Source organism: Rhinichthys klamathensis, unplaced genomic scaffold (assembly GCF_029890125.1).
Source record: "Rhinichthys klamathensis goyatoka isolate OS25496 unplaced genomic scaffold, OSU_Roscu_1.1 h1tg000068l_1, whole genome shotgun sequence".
Taxonomy (NCBI): domain Eukaryota; kingdom Metazoa; phylum Chordata; class Actinopteri; order Cypriniformes; family Leuciscidae; genus Rhinichthys; species Rhinichthys klamathensis.
The window spans coordinates 4,341,113-4,350,494 of record NW_026606611.1 but is presented as its reverse complement, the minus strand read 5'-3'; the positions used below and the strand labels follow the sequence as shown (position 1 = coordinate 4,350,494).

At 40.4% G+C, this 9,382-nt stretch overlaps 1 protein-coding gene across 2 annotated transcripts in view; it reads left to right on the top strand.

The window, feature by feature from the left end:
- The first annotated feature begins 110 nt into the window (after window positions 1-110).
- Window positions 111-9,382, top strand: part of cpeb4a (cytoplasmic polyadenylation element binding protein 4a) — a 117,175-nt gene continuing 107,903 nt past the window's right edge. For both annotated transcript variants that reach the window (XM_056250322.1, XM_056250321.1), the window contains exon 1: window positions 111-254. The gene's annotated coding sequence lies outside the window, so the exon portion shown is untranslated. The remainder of the gene's footprint in view (window positions 255-9,382) is intronic.

The window sequence follows — 9,382 nt, the reverse complement described above, 5'->3', positions numbered from 1 at the left end:
TTGCCAACCGCAGGCCTGGCCCAAGGCTCCAGAAATCAGCTTATGTGCAGCAAAGTAGAGGCTTCGATGGCTCACGTTCAGTCACGAGGGAGTAAGTGCCAGAAGATAGTGGCAAAGAGGAGCCCAACTCCGCATACCGTCTGCATATCCAGGCCAAGATGTAAGCGTTTGAATGAGTGGATAAGTGGAGGACAAAGCAGGCATTTTCTGGGTAGCATTCATTATCCGAACTACCCCAAATCAAAGGATCAGAGGTAAGGAGAGCGTGAAACTAAAATGTAGGAATTACTGAGATTATGGAGAATTCGCAGTTAAAATAAAGATGTTTGTAACCAGAGAGCAGAAACTTCGTTCCAGCACTAAACTTATCCAATGACTCAGTTTTATGTGATGTAACTCAAAGCTCATGGGTTGTTGATGTCTGGTAAACCTGGCTGTCACGGAAAAAACAATAATTCATCAGTGGCCGTAAAGGTGCTCGTCGGCATATGGTTGCCAAGAACAGCTTCAAAATACTTAAAAGTTTTTGTTTTTGCAGCATCTCGCCCACATTTAAGCCTCAAATTCTTGTACTGTGTTTCAGCTCACCACATTGGTCTGGTACCAGTGGCCATAGCCCTGTGACCACTAACAACAGCATAACCACAACAACCACTGCTGCTATTTATACTGCTACAACTACTACTTTTGATACTACTCCTTCTACTTCTACTACCATTACTAATACTATTACTAAAGCCTCTATGTTTATTTTCAATAGTGCTAGTTTTCCGTGTCCTGTGTTAGAACTTTAACAACTTCTAGTAATACTCTCCAACCATTGCAACCATTAATACTACTGCCTTCAATGCCTTTGATTACATTCCATGAAACTTTGTTACTGTAAAGGGATAGTTCACCCAAAAATTATAATTCTGTCATCATTTACCTACATTTTGTTCCCATATGAGTTTCTTTCTTCTGGTGAACACAAAAGGAGATATTTTGAAAAATATTGGTAACCTTGGCAGTACCCATTGAATTCCATAGTATTTTGAAGCCAAGGGTTAACGTCAACTGTTTGATTACCAGCATTCTTCATAATATCTTCTTTTGTGTTCAGCAGAAGAAAGAAACTCACACAGGTTTGGAAAACTTGAGATATTATTTTCTATTTTGGGTGAACTATCCCTTTAAATATACTGTCAAAACTACATGCACAATTGAAAAAGATGTGTAGAGATGATAATGTATGAAAATAGCACTGAGAGATAATAACACACCTGCTGCCAAAAACATCTAACACTTAATCTGTTACTGTTATTAAGTTATTATTGCTAACTTTTCAATGTCAAGTATTATGCACATTGGGTCTAATAGTGTTCTCACTGTGCATTCCCATGCCACAACAATCTCCTTATCTCATATTACGCAACCAACACAGCAAGTGCACTGCGCTACAAAGTTTCATTTTCATTCGAAATGTAAAAGAGCTGGGAGCACAGAGGATTCGTTTAATATCTAATGATTCGCCTCAAGTGGAGATTGAGAAACAGTCGCTGGAATCTCAGGAACCCTGCAGAGAGCCCGATCCCGCTGGCTTATGCAGATCAGTGCGAACTCATTAAAATATCTCTCCTAAAATGAACTTTGTCCAGTGCTGAGGAGGAAATCTGAGTCTGACTTTTATGTCAGTCTCCAGTATAGCATTTGAGGTGAGGGCGAGAGGAATGGGGTTACCTGAGGTAGTGCCAGATGAGGAAATGGATCCCTTACTTTCACGTTGGTAAAAATTTCACAAAAGTCTGGAATTAAATATTTGTTCATTTATAGGCACAGATTATACTACTACTAAATATTAATTCCAAATGTTTTTTATGTTAGATATAATAAGTGTCAGATTAATAATTATGGAGGGAGTATGTATTTGGTGTGCTTTCATTCATTTGATCCAGAGTTAAAATCAGCCATTTTACATTTCCTTTTTACATTTACACTCAGTCAACATTGTACCCTCACTGTATGAACACAAAACCACTGCACTGCAAAAGAATATTTTCTTATTCAGTATTTTTGTCTTGATTTCCAATACTAAATATTCTTAAAACCAAGATACATTTAAAGGAGCTGTATGTAAGAAATTTATTTCAATTAATCATAAAATGGCCCTGAAATGTCACTAGACATTAAGAAATCATGTACATTTCAAATACTTATATCACTGACAACAGTAGTCTGGCCAGGATATTGTCATTTAAAAAGTGCAGTTGCAGCCCTCAACTGATGTTGATGTTGTCATGTTGTGTTTTGGTCTGATGCTCCACCCTCCACCTATCTACCAATCACGAAGTCAGTAGTGTTGCGGCATCCGGGTTGCCAGCTCTGCTCTAGTTACCACAGCTGCAGCTCGTCAAGTTCCTGCTGGATCCTGCAGCCGATCTGGCAACCTCGAGTCAGGGAGGAGGGGGAGGGGATACACCACTCTACAATAATTTGAAAGTGATTGCAGTACTAGTTTTGGCCACAATCTTACATACAGCTCCTTTAAGTATATTTTCCTGACCCATTTCCTTTTGTTTTAAGAATAAACTCACTTAATTTTGATCCATTTTTCAAGAAAACAAAACTTAATATCTTAAGCTTCTCAAGTTAACATATCTAGATTTGAGGAAATTTAAATATCTGAACTGGAAAACAAGACAAAAAATAGAATTGAGAAAATCCCTATTTGAAGTGGGAGACATTCTTCAAAATATCTTATAACTGTATAACAACCATACAAGTTTGGACGACATGAGGGTGAGTAAATGATGACAGAATTTCAACTTTTGGGTCCCTAAATGCTGTTCATTTTATCATGTACCTCCCACAGATGGCCTGTGTACGGTAATCTACAGCGCTGTTCTGTTTCTGGGCTGGTCCGGAGAGAACGTGATGGTTTGGACTGGGAAGGTCGTTGGTCTGTTAGGGGGGTGCGGAGACCCTGCAGAAGTGGGGATGGTGGTTGCAAATGATCTATAAACATGGAAGAACAAATGAAGTACAGTGTAAAGCTAATTTGGGCCTCTAAATCATTACCCCACTGTGTGACAACCCTGGCAGATGCTTGCCAGCACTCTTCAAAAAAGTGGGTGTTCTGTTAACCCACGAGCATTCAATGCATCTGGCCAAACACAACACTGGCGGCGTGCCCACCCCGTTTGCTGTGCTGACACACATCCAGAGCAGCCTTGGCGATCGCAAAGGAACTTGGCCCTGTGGGTACACTGGGAAAGGTTGCAGGTACTTCAAACCCACGGGCGCTGTAAACCAATCACACAGATGATATTATACGCAACCGTTTGCTGAAATTTAGCAGGAACCTGGAGAGTAAGACATCTTGTGACGTATTTGTAAAATCGATTTCTCAAGATTGAAAAAAGGACAGAAATAGTTTGTGTTTGTGACCTTTTGACAATACATGTCTGACTTAAAGAGATAGTTGTCCCAAAAATGAATAATCTGTCATCATATGATGTTGTTCCGAATATGTTTTCTTCTGCAGAACACAAAATATGTTTGCAGCTGTTCTTGTCCTTACATTGAAAGTCAATGCAGTCCAAATGTTTCAAGCTCCATAAAGGAGCATAAAAAGTAACATAAAATAAATCCACAAAACTCTGTGGTTTATCAAGTATTCTTAAGGGATACTTTGAATGATGAATTCAAGGGTGATTATTCAACCCATGTATAAAGAGCCAAAATCCAATAAGGTGACATGAAAAAACATCATAACATTAAGCCAAATGACTTGCAAGAAATTATGACAGTATTCTCATTTTTGTGTGAACTATTCCTATAATACAAGGTCAGACCTGACCTACTTTGTAGATCTTTTAAATTTGAGGTTATTTACTAAGTGTAGTAGATGCTATTTGAGCTGCATGTAATAAATTGAAACCTTATCAACAAATCTGTGACTTGTGACTTATGATGTATGTGTATGATATTGGTTTTAGAAGCTAATGTCAGTGTTGACACTAAATGAAGCAGACTACAAGTATGCCACTGAACTAGTGCCAATGTCGTGACAGCCTTAGAAAAATGCCTCAAATATCATGTTTATTTTGCATGCAATTAGGCTGGGGCCTGTTTTCTTCAGTCTCTTGTGGTTGATATTTTTATCAGCCAGCTAGTATTATATTTAATGCAAAGTGCCAACACAATGTTTTACTAGTGTGTGTGCATTTATACTGTATGCATTTCCAAAGCACACCTTTCTCCCAGTGTCCTTTGCCACACTTGGACTAAGGAAACTTTCTTGAGAGAAGTCACTACTAGTCCCATTGCGCACAGTACGTTGACCAGCAGCTCTGCCAGGGTGACTACCATTGGTGTCGTGTGTCAGCATTGCTGTCTCTTATAGCTCTGTGTTGTTTGGGATGTTCCAGGGAAATGTATAGAGGGGATTTCAGCATGTGACCTGAGATAATTTGATGAAGAAAATAAAGCACTTGCATCGTATTGCTTGGAAGTGATTGAATTCTGATGGCATGGGCCAGTTCATTTTAGGGATAATTCATCAGTGGTTGATTTATTAAGGACATCATTAAATTTGGAACATTTTATTGAAGCAGGAATGAATTGTGGAGGCCAAATTCAATGCATATATCTCTGAACTGGCTGAGGGTTTTAGACTCATGTTAGGCAGTAACTTGAGAAGAACATGAAAACAGACTTGGCAGAAGCTTCACAAATACCACATCAGGACTTTGAAAACCATAATTGTGGGTTACATTTTTCAGCATTGTTTATTTCAGAGTCTGGGGTTACAATCAAGGGAATTTGCCTTGCAATTTGTATGTTAAAAATAATAAAACAGTTTACATAAAATACCTGCATTTTGTGTAATGATTTAGACCAGCAAATTGAAATTACAATGTTTTGACATTACAGAGTTCTGTTTAGATGTTTAAGGGCCCTTTCACACCTACCTTGTTTGGTCCGGACTATCGGACTTTTCAGTTTGGTCCGAATCAAAATTACAGGTGTGAAACCTACCCCGGACCACGGTCCGACGAAAAGAGGTAGTCTCGGTCCGGATCAAACTGAACAAAGGTTTGGTTCGTTTCTAGTGTGAAAGCATTTCTGTATGGTTCGGACTTTCGGACCTTTTACAGGAAGTTCCGGTGGGTCCCTTGCCTGGATGCCAGCCCGAACCCCGCCCACAACATTTTTTGGTCGGGAAGTTCGGTCTGGACTCGATCCATTGAGGAGTAATTATGATCGGTTCAGAAATCGTCGGGCCAATCAAATTGCCAGGGCGGGCTTTTTACGATGATGGACAGATGATCTGCAGTTACGTAATCATCACGTTATCAAAGAGCGCTTGGGTTGAACTGGTTTCCCTCAAAGATGACTGCAGCTGGAGAATTGAGATGTATAGATTCCGCTATCGCGTCTGTTGTAAAAGAAATCGACAGCACATTCATTTTAAAAGACGAACAGAGAACTGCAATCAATGCATTTGTTGATCGGAAAGATGTGTTTGGCGTCCTTCCTACGGGATTCGGCAAAAGTTTAATTTATCAGCTGGCTCCGATGGTCACTAAGAAGATGGGACGCAATGAAAACCCTGCGGTCGTTGTGGTTTCTCCTTTGGTCGCACTCATGGAGGACCAAGTAAAAGAAGCAACACTCATTATTTTACTACTTCTTCCAGCGTGCGTGCAGTTGAGTTCTGTTGACAACTGTGCTATGCAACTATGTAGCTGACTTACTGCGTTGCTCTGATTGGTTGTAGGTCTATCCAATTGAGTGCAGAGGGGTTTTTTCCTGGTTCGGTGAAGACACGCCTCATAATCAAAGTCCTATGGAGCAGTATCAGACTCACATTCTGACTAGAATATGAGTATGACGAAGTCAGGCTAGTGGTTCCCAGAAGGTGGCAGGAAAAATGAGCCGTGGTAGCACATGGGGAGAGGAGGAGACGAGGTTTTTAATTGAAGTATGGTCTTATGACATAATAAGAAGTCAACTCGATAAAATGTTCGCACGACGAGGACGTTCATTTGGCGAATTTGAACTAGCCTTGTGTATAGTTGGTGCTGCAGGTAATTATGCCATAAAAATAACAATATAGTTGCAACGACATGTGTCTGTTCATTCATGTTGTCAAAGTTACCCGCCAAATTGACAACACGCTGACGTCAGACGCACGTCCATTTACAAACCAATCAATGTCAAGATGCAGCCCATATACATGATGACGACAGGACGCAAGTATGTCACGTAAAGTTCTTTAGTGCGCTCGCATAATTGCAGTGTGAAACCAAACCAAAACTTTCTGAAAGTATAAAATGTATCAAAACGTGAACTTTGGTTCGGACCTTGGTGCGGACTTTCAGGTGTGAAACGCCCTAAGTGAAGGTTAGAAGCAAATTGAGAATGACAAGCCAATGCCATCCATTGGAATCTTATTCTGACCATGCAAGAATCTGGCAAATTGACCCTCGGGTGACCAGGCAAGGGGCCAAGAGCTGTGGGAATGGAGCGAGGCCAGTGGCACGAGTGTTAATGTGCGCCACATCAGTCTCGATTTCCACAGAGAATCTCCGGAAGGATGAAAAGAGGAGTGACGACGAGAGAGGACCAGGGGCCTGATGTATAAACATTGCATACACACAAAAAAGGCATTGAAATGTACATACACAATTTTCAACGTACATATCAGGATTTATAAATAATAAACGTAGCGTAAACATGTGCACACCGTCCGCGCACTAGAACCTGCGTACGCACTCTTTCAGGAAAAAATCTATGGAAGGTTTTGTACATGAGGCCCCAGGCAAAAGTTTTCAGAACCTGTGAAAAATTCTCTTTATAAAACCCATTCAGTGGAAGATTGTGCGTACATGCATCTCCACCCCCACCGCCGTCTCCTCCACGAAATAACCAAACATGGAGCTTGCAATGCCTAGTTTTATTATGCCTAACATCATCTGCATATAATTTCCATAAACGTGAGACCATGTTTAACACTACAGGCTATAAGACATTAGGAAAATATGAGATACGGACTATAAATGCCATTTGTGCTGTCAGATTACATTGCTAAAATTCATTCAGTATCCTTGTTTTAGAATACTATATCAAAATAGCTGTAAAAGCCATATAATATGCTTTTCAGAGCAAAGTTACTTACTTGAGATATCTAGCAAAAAAGTATCTAATTTATGCAGTTTGGTCTAAGGTTAACTATATTTTAGTATGTTTATACAGTGTATTTTTAATGGAAAGATAGGCCTACTTATTTTTATTTATTTATTTATTTTGTAGTGTAAATACTTGTCTAACTCAGCGTGTGTCACACTTATGTTCAGTTAGTTTCAGTTTTCTTGGACTTTTAGTTTGTATTCATTAGTCACATGTGTTCCTAGTTTGAATTTCCCGCCACTCTATGGGCCCTATTTTAACGATCTGAAACGCAAGTGTCAAAGCGCAAAGCGCAAGTAACTTTGTGGGCGGATCCCGGCGCTGTTGCTATTTTCCCGGCGGGATAAATGCCTCTTGCGCCTGGCGCAAATCTAAAAGGGGTTGGTCTGAAGTAGCTTCATTATTCATAGGTGTGGTTTGGGCGTAACGTGAAATAAACCAATCAGAGCGTCATCTCACCTTCCCTTTAAGAGCAGGCGCGCTTGTTCTAAAGCGGATTCCTATTATAACGGCGGATTTGCCAGGCGCGCGCCAGGAGCGGTTCACAGCCGAGGAGTGCAACGTTCTCGTCAGGGCCGTAAAACACAGAGAAGTGACATTGGGGATGGAGAAACCCACCCAAATTAACTTCTGTTAAACAGGCGTATGATAATTTGGGTAAATGTGTAAGCTACATGTATGCTTTTATAATAAATTGTCTATCTATCTATCTATCTATCTATCTATCTATCTATCTATCTATCTATCTATCTATCTATCTATCTATCTATCTATCTATCTATCTATCGTAATAATGTATGATTTGCAAAAATGAAAACTGCTGCTTAGATGAGAGAATCAAAGTGTATGCGCGTTGTGCACACGCTACATTGATTATGGCCAAGCATGCGCCCTTAAAATAGTATAATGAACAACGCGCAACGCCCCACTGACTTTAGACTAGTTTTTTTCTGGGCAGTGGCGCAATTGTTTTATAGAACAGCAAAATAGCATGAGGGAAAGTTTGCGCCGGAACACGCCTCCTCTTTGCGCTGAACCGCCCCGGGGAGCGCAAGTGTATTTCTTAGTTAACCGACGTGTGTCTGTGGAGGGAAAAGCCCGCTTTGCGCGGGTGCAAAATAGGAATAATACATGCGTCAGTGTACAAAGTCATTTGCGCCGAGTGCAAGATAGAGCCCTATATGTTTCCATGGTTACAGTCATTATTAGTTCCTCCTTGTTATCAGCTGTGTTTGATATATTATCTTGTTTGAGTCTGTACTTAAGTTCCGCTGTCTCATGAGTTCTTTGTCAGTTGTTGTTTGTGTTTGTGTTAGCATTACAAACTGTTATGCTTTTCTGCTCATCGTTTATTAAACATCGTTTCACTTTTAATCTGCAAGTCTGTCTGTCTTGCGGTGATCAGCACATCCTTGAGTTGCACTGGGGTCAGACAGATCAGACCACAACCGGAGAAAGTAGTTACTGTGTCTGATTTCGAAGAAATTGATGGCAAAATTTTGGAAGAAACTGTACTGCACCTTAAAACATCAACCTGTGCCCTTGATGCACTTCCCACATATTTTTGTTAAACAGCTTAGAAGCAGATCTCCTAGAAGTAGTAAATGCCTCACTTCTCTCTGGGAGTTTTCCAAACTCCCTGAAAACTGCAGTTGTCAAGCCCCTCTTATTCAGAGCAATCTGAATAAGACCATATTAAGCAACTATAGACCGATCTCAAATCTTGTTTTCTTAAGCTTGAATGGATACTTTGACAATTTTCAATCTGGTTTCCGACCGCATCACAGCACAGAGACGGTGCTCATAAAGATAGTAAACGATATTCGCTTAAATACTGATACAGGCAAATTATCAGTACTGGTACTACTCGACCTCAGTGCTGCATTTGACACTGTCGATCATAACATACTTCTTGACAGACTGGGAAACTGGCTGGGGCTTTCTGGGATAGTCCTAAAATGGTTCAGGTCATACTTAGAAGGGAGAGGTTATTATGTGAGTTTAGGAGACCATAAGTCTGAGTGGTCATCCATGACATGCTGAGTCCCTCAAGGCTCAATTCTTGCGCCACTCCTATTTAACCTGTATATGCTACCAATGAGCCAAATATTGAGAAAGAACCAAATTGCTTACCACCAGTGATGGGAATAACGGCGTTATAAATAAACGGCGTTACTAACGGCGTTATCTTTTTCAGTAACGAGTAATC